The following is an 18,182-nucleotide window of genomic DNA, read 5'->3' as shown; positions in this document are numbered from 1 at the left end:
ATATACTTTAAACCAGGGGTGGGCAAATTGCGGCCCGCGGGCCATATGCGGCCCGCCACAGAGTTTTTTGTGGCCCGTCAAGACAGTCATTAAACTGATTCTAAAATTAAATGTGCTTGCAGCTATAGATGATATGAAATTAGCACAATAAATAAATTGAATAAAACTACCACTATTTTATTTAATTTATATTTATTGATTTTTATGATACAATTTATACCTTTTCTGAAATGCAAAGTTAACTAATGAATGCAGTCATTTTAAAAGGTGCGGTCCTCCGCTAACCTCCACTCCCACAAAGTGGCCCCCAAGCCAAAACAATTGCCCACCCCTGCTTTAAACCATTAAAGTATATAGCATATTAATGTTTGGGGAAAATACCTTGTTTTCACATGTAAGGCAAAGTGTATTTCTTTATAGGTTGAGAAGATTTTGAGCACTTTAAAGATTGTTGGCATTGCACCTAATATTGCATTATTAACATTCTAGTAATCATCTTCATGAACTTCCTTGTAACTACTTGGTCTAATGTTTTGTAAAATTAAGAATGTTAATTGCATTCTGTGATGCAGTACATATATTAAGCTACCATGAAGATCATTTATTTCTTGTGATGTTGAATATGGATATAAGTAGGGCCAAGTTTTTGTACTGGCATGTACAATTTGAAAATGTGCTGAGATTGCACATTTTGAAACTTTGAAAACCTGGTCGTCTATATTATGGACACTTTACTAGATTTTACCAGAAATTTAATGTTGTTTTTAATTGTAGATATACCCAGTAGGATTCATAAGTGGTGGTCATTCAGATGTGAAAAACTGATTTAGTCAGGGAAGTAGTATATAGTGCAGGATTCTCCCCCACCCCCCTCTTCTCATTTTTAAAATACAGTTCTAACACTGAAGGTTCAATCCCTCTGAGAGATGGTGATCAACTTTCACAGAATTCTTCTTCTGGATATACACTGACACAAAGCTTGATCTTCTGAAAGGCAGCATAAACATGTCTTGCTTGAGCAGGCTTTTGGTGATGAGGGTAAAGCATGATAGAAGGGGTATTTCTCCGAAACCTGTAGGAGAACCATTCCTGGTGGGAAAGGAGTCTGTGGAATGCCTATATACAATCCCAGCTGTAGATGGGTTGCAAAACTTGGGACACAAGTAGCAATAGCGAGCAACATGCAGTATTAATCCAGGGTCAGGGTGCTTTGGGTAAGACGAGCCAGTGCCTAGAACGAAGAGAAGATCACCAGAAGCTCCAGTGCTGGTTCAGGTGTGTGTTCCAGTCCCTGCTTCCTTGGAGAAAATTGAATCTCAGTTTATGGGGCCATGGCTTTGTTGCTGTGGCACGTGCTCTGGTAATACCAATAGGATGCTTGCCTTTGGGTCTGTGAAGGTCTGGCCGTTATGGTGGAGGTGGTATCCCCAGAACAGAGGGAGTTTCTGGGAAGGAGCATTAAACATTTGAAGATTCTGCAAGCAAACACTCTCAATAGCAGAAGAAAAAGGAAACACAGTACTTTGGGTGTTCTTTATGTTCATTTCTGAAAGTATCTGCAAGAGGAATTACCTGAGTAGCTGGCTGTTGAGATAATCCTGAGAAAGGGTCTTCCCTTTTCTCAGTGTTCTGAGTGTCCAAGGATGATTTTTCTGATACGGGGTGTCCATGCCCTGAGTTGTATTGATTGGATCCAAGCGTCCACAATCTGGGTGAGTTTATGAAAGCAGATCTCTTCCACATTTGCACTCTCCCAGCATCCCTCCATGCCTCCCAGAAAGTTTGGTTTGAGTCCATTAGCATCTTAAAGACCAACAAGGTTTCCAGGGTATAAGCTTTCGAGAGTCAAACTGCCTTTGTCAGATACCTTAAAGCTGTTGCTGATCTTTATGGGACCTTTGAACAATATGCCCATGCGATCGAAGGGCTACAAGAAGAATGGGACTCTGACACCTCCCCCCTTGTGAGAGCAGAGCAAGATCTGGAATTTGAGCAAGAATAAGTGGTGACGGCAGCTTTGTCCAGTTCTGTCTTATGCAGCCCTCCTCCCCCCCCCCCCATCTTGTTCTTTAGGGTCCTTGACCTTCAGCAACAGATTTAAAGGGGGATGCAGTAGGAAGGGGAAAATGGCAACAATCTGTTTCTGTGAACCCTCTCTGCTTGCAAGAGTTTAGGTCCAACTAATTATTTGTAATAAAATACGTAATAGAAGAGCTTAGGATAAATGTGTGAGTTTCTCCCTTCCAGAGTCTCCAGGATTTTGACTAAAAATGTTCAGAAGTAAAATTTAAAAGTTTGTGAGTGATACAAGTTCCAGGTCGTATGAATGTGAAATGCCTGTTCAGATAATATGAAGCTCCGGCAGTGTCTGGTTGTCCTATAGTATGTTTGCCTTTGTTTTGATATATGCACCCACATTTAACTACAGTCTGAAAGAATATTGTCTTTTGATGGATTATTTGGGAGATGTGCTGTCATTCCTCTAATTGGTCCGTGTGTGTCTGTCTATGTGCGCGCGCATGGAGTCATGTCACTGGTGTCGTTTGAAGTAATTTTTAATATGCTCCCAAATCTTGCTGTTTATAAATGGGCAATATGCTCTTGAAAACTGAGCGTTGCTGTCCCACAGACATCGGACTTTTAAAAAAATTCCCCATGAGGTTTTAATCTGCCCTCTTTGCTGCTGGGGAGTTCTGCCTTTCTAGCTGAGCAGCCCCTGCTTAATATCTTCTTATGACACTTGTGGCAGACTAGCCCTTAGAAAATGCATTCACCCTTCCCTTTCAGTGCTCAGATTCATTGTCACAATTCTGTATTGCAAAAATTTTGTCAAAGGAGAGCCAAAACTTAAAGCAGACGAGGTGGAGCTTCTTCATACTTTACGGATACTCACTCATGCAGGGTCCTTTTCATTCAGATTCTCCACTTCCGTTCTAAAGGCATCCAGAATGTATAATCAGAACACATCACACATACTTTCATGTAATGTTCCACGCAGCTCCTCACATGGCTCAACCCCCCTCATCATCTTTGCTGCCCCTTTCTGCAGCTGTGCAATATCTTTTTTTTTTGAAGTATGGCAACCAGAATTGTACACAACATTCCAAAGAAGACTGCACAATAGATCTATGCAGATTCTTCACATGAATTTACATGTGGTGCCCTCAGAAGTCTGTGTAGTTGCTTGTTCTTTTATGTTATTTGCCACTGGCAGCATATGATCCAGGCGGGCCTCCTACGATTGTTGCCTTGCCTGAAATAGAAACATTTGAATGGACATAATGCAGGTTGGTGTGACTACAGTGTAGACTCAGGAAATACACACGTTTATTCTCCAGTGGTCCGGAGTGGGGCAGTCAAGACCTCTGGGTAGCTCCTCCTCCGTCTCTTACGCAGGGCCGGACAGATCTGCGATCCTAGGGGGAGGGGCTCCCAGGCAGCTCAGTTTTTTCCGGCCCTGCTCTGCAGGCAGACATAGTTTTCTTTGCTCCGTGGGAGCAGCGATCCTAGGAAGAAGAAAAGAGACGCAGGCTCGCTGGGGAAAGGAAGGAAGTATTCCTCCAACCCCTCCCCCCCCTCCTGTTCTCCCTCTGAGGCGGAGGACATCTTGGGTGATTCCCACCATCCAATCAGGGAGGCAGGAACTAACTTTCTTCCTCTTCCTGTCTAGCCTGTGGGACCACCCTCTCTTCAGTTCTGTTCCTGCCTCCAGGGAGAGCAGTTCTGCAGCAGACCAGCTCTGCTGCCTTTTTTCTATCTCTTATTTATCTTTCTTCTTCCTCAAATCATTCTTTACCTTACTCCTTACTTACTTCATTACCTTACTCTCCTCCCATTTCCTCTTCTTTTACTCCTCTTGCCAAAGAAAGAAAAGAAGAGGAAGAGATGGTCTCTAGAGAGTCATCGGACTCTGAGGAAAGCTTCATGGAGAAGAATTTGGGCTGTTCCCACGGAGAGCCATCCTTCCGGTGGCGGGAACAGGCCCAGCCAGCACCAGCATGCCTCTGAGGCTGTATGGGTTCCCTGGCAAGGAGAATATGGGCTGTTCCCATGGAGTGCTGTCCTACCGATGGCGGGAACAGGCCCAGCCGGCACCAACATGCCTCTGAGGCTGTATGTGTTCCCCGGCAAGGAAATGGCCTTGGAAGAGACGCAGGCCTCTCAACAGCTCCATCTTCCACAGAGGGAGCTTGTTAAAACAGCGTGCCTCAGCCAGCCAGCTGAGAACAGCGCCACCTGGTGGAGCTCAATTTTGGCGGGAAACAACGCAATGCACTTGCCAATCTCCTGGCAGGAGAAACATGGCTGAAACATAATCCAGACACCCAGAGCTCCAGCCGACAAGCCCAGGAGGGCCACGTAAGTGTTCCCCCGAGCGTGTTATACCTCCAGAATTCCTGTCAGCAATTAGACTGGCTGTGAGGGAGGAAATCCTGTTACTTTACCAGTCAGAAGCACCTTGGCCCTATAAAGATTCCAGGAATCTCCTCAGCCCTGGCTCCATGTGAATGTGTCCATGCCAATCTCCTGCCTGGAGATTTTACAGCAGGCCTTTCCCCTTTGGATTTAGCCCTGCTTTTACAACAGGATCTAGCCCTGCCTTTCCCTGTCAGATGGGTAATGTATAAAGGGCGCAATTTTCCTGGTGTCTTTGAACCTTTTAACTCTTAAGACTAACCAGGAGAGAGGAAATAGTGGTGTGGTGTCTACCTCCTCCTCCCTCCATGAGTAAGGCTGTAGCTCTGTGGAAGGGCTTCTGCTTTGTATGCAAAAGATCCAGGTTTGTTCCCATTAACTCCAGTTTAAAAGATTAGGTAGATGAGGAGAAAAACCTCTTTCTGAGACCCTGGTGACCTGCTGCCAGTCTGAGGAGAGAACACTGACCGATGGTTTGAGTCAGAATAAGGCAGTTTGTAACGTTTATAATTCAGGGATCCCCACGGAGCAGGGGAATCACCCTCAGATGGAGTTTGTAATGACAGGGAGAAGGATGAATTCCTTCAGATGTGGAAAAGGAAGAAATATCCCTACCAGAACAGTCAGTCCAGCTGTCAGAATCTGAGGTCTACCAGTATTTACACCTAAGACATTCTCAGCCTTAGAGCTGTAAAAATTAGCCTTGGGGGAGTAGGACCCTTAGACTGGGAATACTAAATCCAGCCCAGGGAAACGAGTCACTTCCTCGTGAAGGTTCCTCAGGAAAGGTCCTCCCATTTCCAGAATATTTGTGGAGAAGGTTCAAGGCTGAGTGTTCTACACCATAAGCCAATTAATAATCCCCAAACTTGGTCCCCCCCCCCAAAAAAAACCCCCTGTACTTACTACCTTTTTTGCTATGAGTTGTTGCAGGTACCTGCGATGGAACCTCCAGTGGTTACTCTTCAGTCATCTGGGCTCTGGTCAGAAGATGGGTAAGGATCAGTCAGAGACCACTTAGACAAGAAGAGAGAGGCCATGCTAACAAGAGCTCACGAGTCCGTGACCATGGCTATTAAGGCTACAGCTATTGTCTCTATTGCCTCAAGAGTGTCAGGAGTATGGATCTGGAAACTGATCCAACTCCTCCTGTACAACAATAGCTGCCCCCATTGAAGGGGCAAACAGAAATGTAAGGGCCAATACCTTCAAGACAGAGATCATCCTGGATACATTTACCTTTTTCTTCTAGGATTATGGTCTTGACAAGTGACAAGCTGGCACGCTTGAGTAAGAGCATGGCCAGCAGATTTACACTCTAAAATTATCATCCTGGCTTACCTCTTTCAGAGAGACAAGCTATTTGGGGGTACCCTGGGAAAGATCTAGATTGAGACCTAGGACAGAAGAATGTGTTGCCAAAAACACTCAAACAGTCTGAGAGGAGATCCATTGGACCTCAGCCTTTTATTCATAACACACACTACTAAGGTCCAGACAAGATTCCAAATGGCCATCCTGAGGTTAATCTAGGCAACCCTTTAATAAGGGTGTGTGTGTCTTTTTAAGACCACACTTGTAGTATAACGGTTAAATAACTGAACAGTGATGCAGTATTCTGCAGGTTTACTTCTCACCGCTGCCATGAACTTGCCACATGGTCTTGGATAAACCAGTCCTCTCAGTCCCAGCTCTCCAGCTGTATTGTGGGGATAATGCTTACCTTTTCCCAAGATCAAACAGACAGTTCTCCACACGGGGAAAGAGATCAACCTTAATACCCAGATCTCTAAGACAGAACTTGCTAGCTGTCCCGTGAGAGGCCAACTACTCTTTACCATCAAGCTTAGGTTGACAAGCAGGCAGGCCTTACACATAGTCTCACAAGGCTATTCCATACAATTTGAAAGCTGCCCTCCAGAAAGGGGTCTACTCAATCTTCTTCTCAGTCCCTAAAAAGAATAGGGACTGGAGGGTGTTATTAGACCTCAAGTTTTTTGAACAAGTTTATCAAATTATATCACTTCTGAATGGAGACTCTGTGCTCAGTCGCAGTGACTAATCAATCAGAAGAACACATGACATCTACAGATCTCACAGAGACATACCTCCATGTACCAATTCTGACAGCCCATCAAAATTATCTAAGATTTTATGTTTTTAAAATAAATAAATAAATAAATAAACAATAATAATAATAATAATAAAACAAAAATTGGCAGTTCTGAGCCATCCTGTTTTGGTCTGTCCATCACAACAAAAGTATTTACAAAATTCATGTTCAACCCCATCATACGTTTCAGAGACAGGGGGTATTCATGTTCACTTGTACCCAGATGATCTCCTGATCGGTTCAAGAGAAAATCTCACCACAACACTCAATTCACCATTCAGTTCCTACAAGCTTGAACACCTGGGTTAGATCACAGTCACCAAAAGGGTTTTTTCTATCCCTCACCAAAGAAAAGGTCAGGAAGACCAAACTGCTGACTGAGACTGTCATCAGAGTACAAAATCACTTCTCACAACACTACTGAAACTGATGGGTTTGCTATTTGCTACCTACAATGCAATACCTTTGGGGTCGTCTATAGGCAAGACCACTTCAGACCTTACTTAGATCTGATTAACAACAGATCATGGAGAAGACAGATCTTCCCATTCAGATACCACTTCAGATCAAAACCCATCTGAGCTAAGGTCACCAACCCAATACAAAGCAAAAGATTCATGATCCTTCAAGAACAACAAATATTTACAGGTGTAAGAATCAGGTTAGGCATGTCTTCCTATCAATGACGTAGAAAGGGGAGCAATTTGTCTGGCCCTTTTCCAGTTCAGAGCTCTGTATGGACAAGGTTGCAAACCAAACATATATAAACAAGCAGGGGGGATTCAAGACCTCAAGGCGACACAAGGTGGCAGCAAGGATACTTACCTGGGAGGATGGTCACCTAGCTTCGATCAGAACTGTACACATCAAAGGCATATCCAATGCCCAGGCAGACTGGCTGAGGGGACAATAGTCCCTTAAGAAACATCTCATAACATTGCACTTCACAACACCTCATGAACCTGTGTGCGCCCCAACACAGCCATCAACTACTGGGGTACATGACAAGATTTGTTCTACTCACAAGCAGATGCCCTGACATTGCAGTGGCCATTAGGCCTCCTCTATGTATTACTACCCTTACCAGTAACAGACTATGCCTTTCCACCCTCCAACAGATGGTGATATTTCCACCTCTCATCCTACTGACCTATCCGGTCAAGTTACAGCAGGGGCCGATTTGGCTCTCTCATTTAGACTTATTCTGCTTAACCGTGTGGAAATAGAAAGGAACACCTTCCTAAGATGGGAATATTTCTGAGAGGTGGCCGACACTCTCCTAGCATTCAGAAAACAGTTTATGCTCAGAATTTACAACTCTTATTGGGAAGCCCTCATTCAGTAGACATTTTACACAGCCCTGACCAAGCATCCATTTGAACCAGTCAAGGATGTTCCCCTGAGAAGGCCGAGAATGAAGACTAACTTCCTTATTATGTTCGCGTCTGCCAGAAGATTTAGTCAGACCTGAACTCTGTATCTTTCCCAATAGTAAGGTGATGCCTCGTACTGTCTTCCAAAAGCGTATTCCAAACTGCATAGTTTGCAAGAGATAAGGCTACCATATTTATACCTGTACCCTAAATAGACTAGGGAGGGGCTCACCTAGATGTCAGAAGGAGGATTAAGGCCTCTGCTCCGAATATTGCAATTTAGAAAGTCAGTCTTACTGTTCTTAAATATATCTCATCTCAGTTTAGGGAAGAAAATGTCTTCAGCAGCAGTAGGTGCCAATAGCAAAACATACACTATAGAAACTCCTAAAAAACTCTTTTTGCAGAGGTTCCTTGTGGGATACCAGCTCACTCTTTGAGGGATGCTACTACCAGTGCAGCGTTACACGGGAACACTTTTGTAGAAGGCTGCAAGTTTGTCAGTCTTGACCTTATTAAGATGCTACAAATCGAATCTATATGATTCAGTGGACAGCAACTGTAGTGGAAAAGTACTGCAGTGCGTGATCATGGACGAAGACCACATCCCACCCAGAAACTGGAAACTGCTTTGGGAGCACCCAAGATGTCCTCCGCCTCAGAGGGAGAACGGACCTTTGGACACTTACCGTGAAGGGTCCTTCTCCTCTGAGGAAAGGAGGACATCTTGCCCTCCCCGGGTCTCCGTCCTTCTCTACCCTGCTGCCTCATTCTTATACCTCCTCCGGGTTATGCTTTATTTACAGTACATGTTAATGCAACAGGTGTTTTTTCTCTCAGTATTAACAGTTGCTGAATGATAAATTCAATGTTACTGCTTTGTGGAGTCACCTGAACTGAAGAGAGGGTGGTCCCACAGGCTAGACAGGAAGAGGAAGAAAGTTAGTTCCTGCCTCCCTGATTGGATGGTGGGAATCACCCAAGATGTCCTCCTTTCCTCAGAGGAGAAGGACCCTTCACGGTAAGTGTCCAAAGGTCCGTTCCGAGTGCAAGGCTTGAAGGCCTCGGGAGCGAGCAGCAGAGCCGATGATCCTAGGAAGCTAGGACCCGGCTTCTGCGGAGGCGCCACTTTGCAAACGGCTGGAAACACCGTAGAAAAGCCACGGGAAGAGAAGGACGCCCGGCGCGGTTTCTGAGCGGCGGCGGCCTCGTATTTAGCGTCTTGCTCGTGAGTATTCCGATGGACCCCGTGGAGAGGCCTCGGAACCTCGAGGAAGCGGGGGAGGGGGGAGGGGGAATCTACTTGTAAGCCCCTAAACGGCACGGGGACAGAAACGGCTATATAAAAAAGAGAAAACCGGAGGTTTCTTTCCCTTGAGTTCCCCCTTCTTAGGCCCAGTCCAGTTAATGGCAGCCTGATTGCCTTTGGCCTGAATGGTGCAAACTGATCATTTTGTAGCCTTTGGAAGCTGAGGAGGGTCAATGCTTGCTTATTTGTCCCCTAATTCCTGCGGATTGAGGGATGTGGGGTTATTAGGCTCTGGCTGCATTGTAATGCCCGCCTACGCTTCTCTTCCATTTAGGCGGAAAGATTTGGCGGGAATGACGTCACAGGCTAGTACAGCAGAGCAACAAGTGGCTGAATCCGCTTTAAGCAGCATGGAGTCCCCAAAGTTAACAAGGCAGCTACACCCTTCTCAAGGGGAAAGCCTGGGGGGCAGTGACCCGGATCTTGCAGGCCCAGATGCAAAGGCAAATATCTTAGCCTGTCTGCAAGCTGAGATTAAGAAAGGAATAGACGATGCAGTCAAGAATCTGAAGCCAGTTTCCCATAAGAAAGGCAAACAGCCAAGTACCTCCAAAGGGAAAAGGCGTGCAGAACCCACTACCCTAGTTAAAACCAAAAAGAGAAAACTAAGGGAGTGGGAGGATGAAGACTCCAGTGACTCAGATGTCCCCCTGGAAGATTCAGAATCATCCCACAAGTCCTCAGGGAGTGAAGAAGGGGAGCTATCTGAGGAGGAGGAGGTGGACACTAGCCAAATGCAATCTAGGCTTTTCCCTCCTGATATGTATTCTAAGTTGCTTTCAAAGGTATTAAGAACTCTGGAGATATCACAGTCTATTGCAGGCAAAGAGGAGACGGAATCCTCCTACCCCCAAGGTCTGGAGAGAGCCTTACCTAAGATGGGGCCTAAACACTCAGGGGTGCCCTTACCTGCTATTTTCCACGACGTCTTGAAAATGGAATGGGATAATCCAGCAAAACCTAAGCTGTATCAATCAGTTTTTCACAAATTCTACTCCTGGAACCCAGAGGATGCTAGAAAGATCAAGCTGCCGATCGTGGATGACCCAGTTACCAGTCTAGCTACCACCTCGGTTCTGCCCATGGATGCTGAGGGCATGCCTAAGGACCCATCAGACAAGAAGATCGAACAGGCCCTGCGCAGGGACTTCGAGGCATCAGCAGCGTCTCTAAGATCCTCAGCAACTGGGTCCTTGTTTGCTAGGGCGGCCTATACCTGGGCCTCAGATCTGGCAGCGGCAGGCAGAGAAGTCCCTAAGGAAATTAAAAATGAAGTGAAGAAAATAGCCCTGGCAGCAGCATTCGCAGCGGACGCCACCTTGGACTCATTCCAAATGTCTTCTAGAGCCATGGGCTTCAACGTGGCAGCCCGTAGGAACACGTGGCTGAGGAGCTGGGATGTGGACCAACAAGCTCGTAGCAGGGTGGCAGCGATTCCGTACACGGGTTCCAAACTTTTCGGTGAAGCCTTGGACAAATATTTAGTGGAAAACGCTGAAAAGAAGAAGGTGCTGCCATCCAAGAGAAGGGACACGAGGTATAAAGGAAGGCATTCCTTTCGAGACTTCAGAAGAACATCCAGACAGAACTCCGAAAGACCTTTCAGGAACAGGTGGCAAACCAAGCCGAGATCGGATGCCAGACCATTTGCCTTCAGGAAATCAGTCACCCAATCCAAAGGACAGAAAAAGAACAATCAAGCATGACTATCCGTGTCAGGGGAAGTCAAACCAGATTGGAGGTCGTCTTCAAGCCTTTGCACCCCAATGGAGACGAACAGTATCCGACAGGTGGGTACTGGAGACGGTATCCAAGGGCTATTCCTTGGAATTCGAGGAGGTGCCAACCAGACGCTTCATTCAAGTGTTTCGCAGCCGGTCGCAACACAAACATCAGAAAATGAAACAGGCTATCAAGCACCTGTTGCAGATCGAGGCGATAGAACCAGTACCCACACAATTCAAGAGACAAGGGGTGTATTCTATTTTCTTCATCGTCCCGAAGAAGAACGGGGAGATCAGGGCCATTCTGGACCTCAAGTGGCTGAACCTTCACATAAAGGACAGAAAGTTCAAAATGGAAACGATGAAGTCCACCACCGGAGCCATACAGCAGGGGGACTTCCTGGCATCCATCGATTTGTCAGAGGCCTATTTGCACATCCCTATGCGACCATCTCACAGGAGGTACTTACGTTTCGCCTACGACGGGGAGCATTTCCAGTACAGGGCTCTCCCCTTTGGCCTGAAATCTGCACCAAGAGTGTTCACCAAGGTGCTGGTAACGCTGGTGGCCTTCCTCAGAGTCCAGGGCATTGCCCTGTCCCCGTACCTCGACGACATCCTGATAAAGGCGCTGTCCCTACAAGCAGCACAGACAGCGGTCACAAGGACCTTGGATTGCCTGGAGGATCACGGCTTTATTGTGAACCGGCAAAAGAGCATCTTGCTCCCTACTCAGAGGATCGTCCACTTGGGAGTTACAGTGGACACAGTATTGGACAAAGCCTTTGTATCGCCGGAGAGACAACAAAAAATTCTGTCCTTAATCAAGGAAGTGCAAGCGGGCAAACCAGTGGAGATAATGCAACTGGCAAAGCTGCAAGGCATGTTGGTGTCCTGCCAGGACACACTGCAATGGGCCAGATTCCACACCAGGCCACTGCAACGGTTTCTACGTCCATACCAACGCGTGATTTGCCACAAACAGCACAGGCTGGTGCGGATCCCTCAGTCGTTGTCCAGGGCATTGGACTGGTGGCTGGATGCAAGCAGATTTGCGGAAGGATCTCCGCTCAGGGAACCGAGCAGGATACCCATGACTACAGACGCAAGTCTGTTAGGCTGGGGAGCCCACATAAAGGGCAGAGTGGCTCAAGGAGAGTGGCTTCCCGAGGAGAAAGAAGCAAGTATAAATTTTCTGGAGCTCAAAGCCATAAGGAACGGGCTACTGGAGTTCGAAAACGCCCTACAGGACAGTCACGTGATGGTACTCACCGACAATATGACAGCAAAGGCCTACATAAACCGGCAGGGAGGCACCAAGTCCAAGCTTCTGAACCAGGAGGCAGAGAGGATCTTCTCCTGGGCGGAAAGCAGAGTGCAGTCAATAAGAGCCAGTCATATCGCAGGACAACAGAACACCACGGCGGACTGGCTGAGTCGGAACAGACTCGACCAATCAGAATGGGCTCTGAACAAACAAGTATTTGCACTGATTTGCCAGAGGTTCGGCACCCCGGGAGTGGACCTCTTCGCTTCTGTGGGGAACAGGCAGGTGCCTCAGTTCTTCTCGAGGTACAGCGAGCCAGAGGCAATGGGAGTCGATGCGCTGACTCAGGAGTGGCCGAAATGCCTTCTTTACGCCTTTCCCCCTCCGAAGATAATACACAGGGTGCTTCAGAAGATCCTCGATCAGAAGGCGGACGTCATTCTGATTACGCCGTTCTGGCCACGGAGGCCATGGTTCCAGGACCTCAAGAGGATGGCTCGGGGGCAACCGTGGTCTCTGCCGTGCAGGGAAGATCTTCTGACACAAGGGAAGATCCGGCACCCAGATCCTGCATCTCTAAGGCTGACGGCTTGGAGATTGAACATGGTCAACTTCGGGATTTAGGATATTCAGAAAGGGTGATTTCCACGATGTTAGCTTCAAGGAAAGTATCTACTAACAAGAGCTATAATAAAACATGGAAAATTTTCAATGAATGGTGCATTAAGAATGACAAAGACCCCATGTCAGCTACAGTGAAGCAGGTCCTCCTGTTCCTGCAAGATGGTTTGGACAAAGGACTCAGTACAAGCACGCTGAAGCGGCAGGTGGCAGCGATCTCGGCCATTAGGGGAACCAAGTCCGGGACATCTCTGACTACACACCCCCACGTCAAGAGGTTCCTGAGAGGGACTACTTTGCTGAATCCACCTCAAGTGCATCGTTTACCTACATGGAACTTGAACTTAGTGTTGAACGCACTCACTAGAGAGCCCTTTGAACCAATGGCAACTTGTTCTCTGAAGAATCTGACTCTTAAGACAGTCTTTCTGGTGGGTCTGACCTCAGCTAGAAGGGTATCAGAGATAGGGGCGCTTTCTGTAAACAGGGATCTATGTATTTTCCACCAGGATAAGGTAGTGTTGAGAACGGATCCTGCCTTTATTCCTAAGGTAAACTCCTCCTTCCATAGAGGGGAGGACATCGTTTTGCCCTCCTTTTGTACTAATCCCAAGCATGATAAGGAAAAGGAGTGGCACAGGCTAGACGTGAGAAGGGCTCTGAGCTTCTATATAGATAGGACTAAGCAATTTCGTAAAGGGGAGAGCATGTTTGTTTCATATAGGCGGAACTCCATGGGCGGAAAAGTCACAACTTCGACACTCAGTAGGTGGATCAGGGAGTGCATAGGGTTAGCGTACAAAGCCAGGAACCTTTCGCCCCCGGAAGGCATCACGGCTCATTCCCTTAGAGGGACGGCCGCCTTAGCGGCGTATAGATCCTTTCCATCCTTGGAGAAGATATGTAAGGCTGCAACCTGGAAGTCAGTTCACACTTTCACTAGGCACTATAGAATAGATCAGATTGCGTCTTCCGATGCAGCCTTCGGCAGGAGGGTGCTACAGCACGTACTAGACTCCTAAGTTACCCGCCCAAATGGAACACTGCTAAGCATACATCCCAGAGGTCTTGACTGCCCCACTCCGGACCACTGGAGAATGGAAGATTTTTTCACTTACCGTGAAGCTTCCTTTCTCGGTGGTCCAGGAGTGGGGCAGTCACAATCCCACCCAATCAGGAAAGGGGTTAGTTGAAGCAGTCATATAGGACACAAGAGCAGACGGAGCAAGTTGTCAACTTGGTCTAGGTTACTTGTTGTGAGTGTGTGGTTTACACTGTTACGTTATTGGATAGTTCATCAGTTGCTGTTATAGTGTTTTGAAGCAGGTTGGTGGCAGCCTGGGAACGAACTGTATGGGGAGTCAACAAGGGCTTGAAAAGGAACTGAGCTGCCTGGGAGCCCCTCCCCCTAGGATCGCAGATCTGTCCGGCCCTGCGTAAGAGACGGAGGAGGAGCTACCCAGAGGTCTTGACTGCCCCACTCCTGGACCACCGAGAAAGGAAGCTTCACGGTAAGTGAAAAAATCTTCCATTTTTACTTATGGTACAGCATTTATAGTCCATGTTTTTCAAGAACGACAAATCACAATTAAAATATCTGAAACCAATAAATAAGCCTCTGAAAAACAGTATTTAAAACATCACCACAGTTTTACAAAAAGTCTCTTTTAAAAAGTACTGTTTTGCCAAGTCTGTGGTAGGAGAGGATCATGAAGGCTTTCCTCTGGTATGTTGTCCTGTCGAATAAGTTGTTCCACCAGGCATGAGCCACAACTGAAAAGTCCTGTGCTCAGGCCACGGCAGATCTTATTTGTCTGCACAGAAAACCCTGTTCAGATGAATGGAGCTGCACGATGCAACACAGTGGAAGAGAGATATGAGTCCAGTCATTGGGCCCTTGTGATAGCAGTGTAAGACTTGATGTAATGTGGCAGCGTGACAAGTGCCTGGATCAGGATGACACTTGCCCATGGTATGCCTTTACAAAGTGTGATGTGTTGATGTTGTAGCAGTGTGACGGTGGCGTAGTTGGCTGATGAGCAAGCGCAAAACTAGGACTCCATTGCAAAGCAACTAAGCTTCTCCTCTCTTATATCAAATCAGTCCCTTGTTACATAATGCTAATAGATTCAGCAGCAGTGCTGGTTACTGCTGTGTGCTATTCACGGTGTATCACCATTTGGATTCAAGCAAGATATTTTCCCCCTGCTGCTGTGTAACATAAACCGCGGAAAGTTTTATAAAGGAAATGCTGTCGCAAGTTTTAACAATACGAATGAGGCAAAGCACTTCATTATAATTCCTTAATCTTAGTAAGCTGGCTTGTTTCTGAGATGTTCTCACAGATACCAGCTCATATTTGTGGTAATCATTTCGGGTTTATTTGCATCTGGTTCACTAAGTCCACATTGACACAGGTGAACAATGACAAGTTAAAAACATAAGCAGTGGTCAGGATCCTTCCTCATTTGGCTGTAGCACGTTAGGGCATAACGGAGCTCAGTTTCCCCTACCCACCTCCATGCGTTTGTGCAATCAGTACACTGGGTAGTTATGGGGACGAAGAGGTCTGTGGATGCCTCCCACATCCAGCCCTGTCTCCTCTTGCAGTCACAGAACTCAAGCTCGTTCATCTTTGTGTCTTCTGTGCAGTCCCACATTGGGGCTGTGCATGCACAGGCCAGCTATGGAAAAAGATTTCCAGAGCTTTTGAGAACATGAGGAATGCCCCTCTTCCTCTTGGTGCTTACCCGCTAAAACCATCACCTGACCAGAAGGAGGGGCACTAATCCCTCCTCGCTAGGATTTACATTGCTCTCTGTTTTTTTCCTCGTCTCATCCTTGAAGCTGAGGAGACTTATTTCTCTTTAAAGTTTTTTTTACCATGAGTAGTCATTTTGGCGAAGAATAAAACTACATTTACAGAAGAAGTTTCTGGCTTTCCCTTTATTGTTAGGGCTGAAGTGGAGCCTCTTCAAGATTGTGCTGGCTGTGCTTTTAAGTGACACTAGGAAATGTCCGCTCTGTGTTCCTTTTCTGCTTGGGGATCGCAAGATAGAGCCGCCTGCTCTTTTGGCCACCAGTTTACCCTGAAAGCATGATCTGGCAGAGCCTTCACAGAACAGCTCTTACTCAAAGGCTGCGCTTCGTGCCAGACATATTAAAGGCACCTACCCCCTTGGTTTTAAAGGGAGAAGCCCAGAGGTGTGGTCTGACAGAGCCCTTGGAGCTGAGGCTGTGAGAGGTTTTTCTTCTAAAGGCTTTGGCTGTCTGCCAGCCTGAATAACCACCCCTCTGCTTCCTTGGCTGTGTCAGCTCTGAGGGCAGGAACCTGAAGATGTAGCCTCACAGAGCCCTCGGATACAAAGGCAAGAGGCTTTTTTTCACAGGCTTTGGCAATGTTCCTGCCTGACTCAAGGAATCCCTCCTCCTCCCAGGCTTTCCTCAGTGCCAAGGTGAGGTCCCTGGAGGTAAAGGTTGATAGAACGAACACAGTGGCACAGCAGCCTTGGAACCATGATTGGGGCTCCTCATCTGCTTCTGTTTAACAGAGATGATAAACCTGCCCTTCTAAGCCTAACCCTTTTTGAAGGCAGTTTTTCGCTGTCGGTTCCATGTATGCATGCACTCCCCTTTTCCTACCAGGGAATGGTACTGGCTCTTCCCGTGGTTCTCAGTCTCGTTGCTATAAGATTCAGTAGTCATCTAGGAATGTGCAGAAGGTCTCTTTTAGTCAGCGCAGAGTAACTTTATTCAGCAGAAGCAAAGGAAAGCATATAAGACCTAGCACAGGCCTTTCCTAGTAGTACTTCACCTAGCTTACGCAGACATGAGTAGAACCTGGCTGGAACTGCTCCAGTTTGTAGTATCTTGAGACTAACGTGAAACAGACTTCTAAGCATTAAATAGCACTTCATCTCTAATTCAGTCACTGTAGACTGCAAATGCTGTAAGCTGTTAGCCTATGTGGGAAGCAGAACTCGCCTGCTGCAATTTTTCTTTCAAGCTGCTAATTAACAGGTCATTATGATCCTTTTACCCTTCCTTTTGAAGAGGACATGACACGCATTTTCACCTCATCCAGGGGCATAAAGGGTAATTGCCAAAGTGTAATAAGTTGTGGCCATTGAACATCCTGGCTGTTTATAAAATGCACAGCAACTAGAATATCCCACTTGACGCTGCAATATAGTTTTTCCTCTGCTCTTTTGATGGTTGATTATTGACCCGTTCCAGAGAAACTTCCATTTTTGTCCTACTAGTTGAGATAGTTTTCTTTTGCCTTTTCTGTCTTGGCTGGTCCACATTTTACTAACATTGTTCAGCTTTTTCACTTTCACAATTACATTTTCTGTGTTCTTATACACTTGAGACACCTTGGCAGAATTTCATCATTGGTTAAAGTTTCACATCTCAAAGGATAGATTTATTTTCTTCTTTCCAAGGTGGAGTGTTTGTGTACCATTCTTGTGCTCTCAGTACTCTTTCTTCCTAGGGCATTCTTGAGATGCCCTACTTCTGAGATTAGTGTCATTGTAGGGGCTGTCCCTGCACTGGGGGGCCCTGCTATGAGGGTGTGTCTCCAGGTGGCTCCTGGTCTTTTGCAAAATGGCTTTGTCATACTACTACTACTTTTACCTAGAGTTCTAGACATACCTTACTTTTCTCTGTCTTTTTTTTAGGGCTAATGCTCCACAATGCATTGCAATTACATTTTCCTCAATTTACTGGCACTACTTCCTAGATACTCTAATTGGAAGCATGAGCTATTTGGCCTTGCCACACACTGTGACAGTCCATGCCCTGCCCTTTTGCTCTTTTGCTGCCAGGAATGCCCCGTTCTTGGGGAATGCCCTTGTTTATCTATTGACAAAGTAATCTGTTTTTATGTCATCCCCCCCCCCCGCTGTTTTTGATGTGCAGATTGCTCAGCCAGCAGCACAAGGTTCTTTTATGATTCACAGTGTCCATCCTTTCTTGGCCCCATTAATCCTGCTTCACAGTTTTCATTTTTCTGTTGTGGATCTACGGTGTTTTCACTCTCCCTGAGGACTCTGGCAGTTTTGGTCAGCTCCTTTTCCTGCACTATAGGCAGTTTCATGTTTTTTCCTGAGTGGCCAATGCCAATAGCAGGACATTTGGACCCTGCTTTTTGAGCTATTGATTATGTTTGGGACTCAAACACTCTAAACTTTCCTCTTCCTTATTGGATTTCCAGAAATGTTCCAAGTAGGGGTATAACTCGTTAACTTTTTGCGCCTCCCTGGTGCTTCATTTTTAGTGTGCAGCACTTTCACCTGTGGAATGAGGACACTGTGAATTCTAATCTATGTTCCCCATTCATACAATTTCACAATGT

At 46.4% G+C, this 18,182-nt stretch overlaps 1 protein-coding gene across 9 annotated transcripts in view; it reads left to right on the top strand.

Annotated features, from left to right (window-relative positions):
- Positions 1–18,182, top strand: part of PPP2R5E (protein phosphatase 2 regulatory subunit B'epsilon) — a 109,447-nt gene that overhangs the window by 56,591 nt on the left and 34,674 nt on the right. The gene's annotated exons all lie outside the window — the stretch shown is intronic.

Source organism: Eublepharis macularius, chromosome 2 (assembly GCF_028583425.1).
Source record: "Eublepharis macularius isolate TG4126 chromosome 2, MPM_Emac_v1.0, whole genome shotgun sequence".
In the NCBI taxonomy this organism is placed as follows: Eukaryota; Metazoa; Chordata; class Lepidosauria; order Squamata; family Eublepharidae; genus Eublepharis; species Eublepharis macularius.
This window is presented reverse-complemented; position numbering and strand designations above follow the sequence as displayed.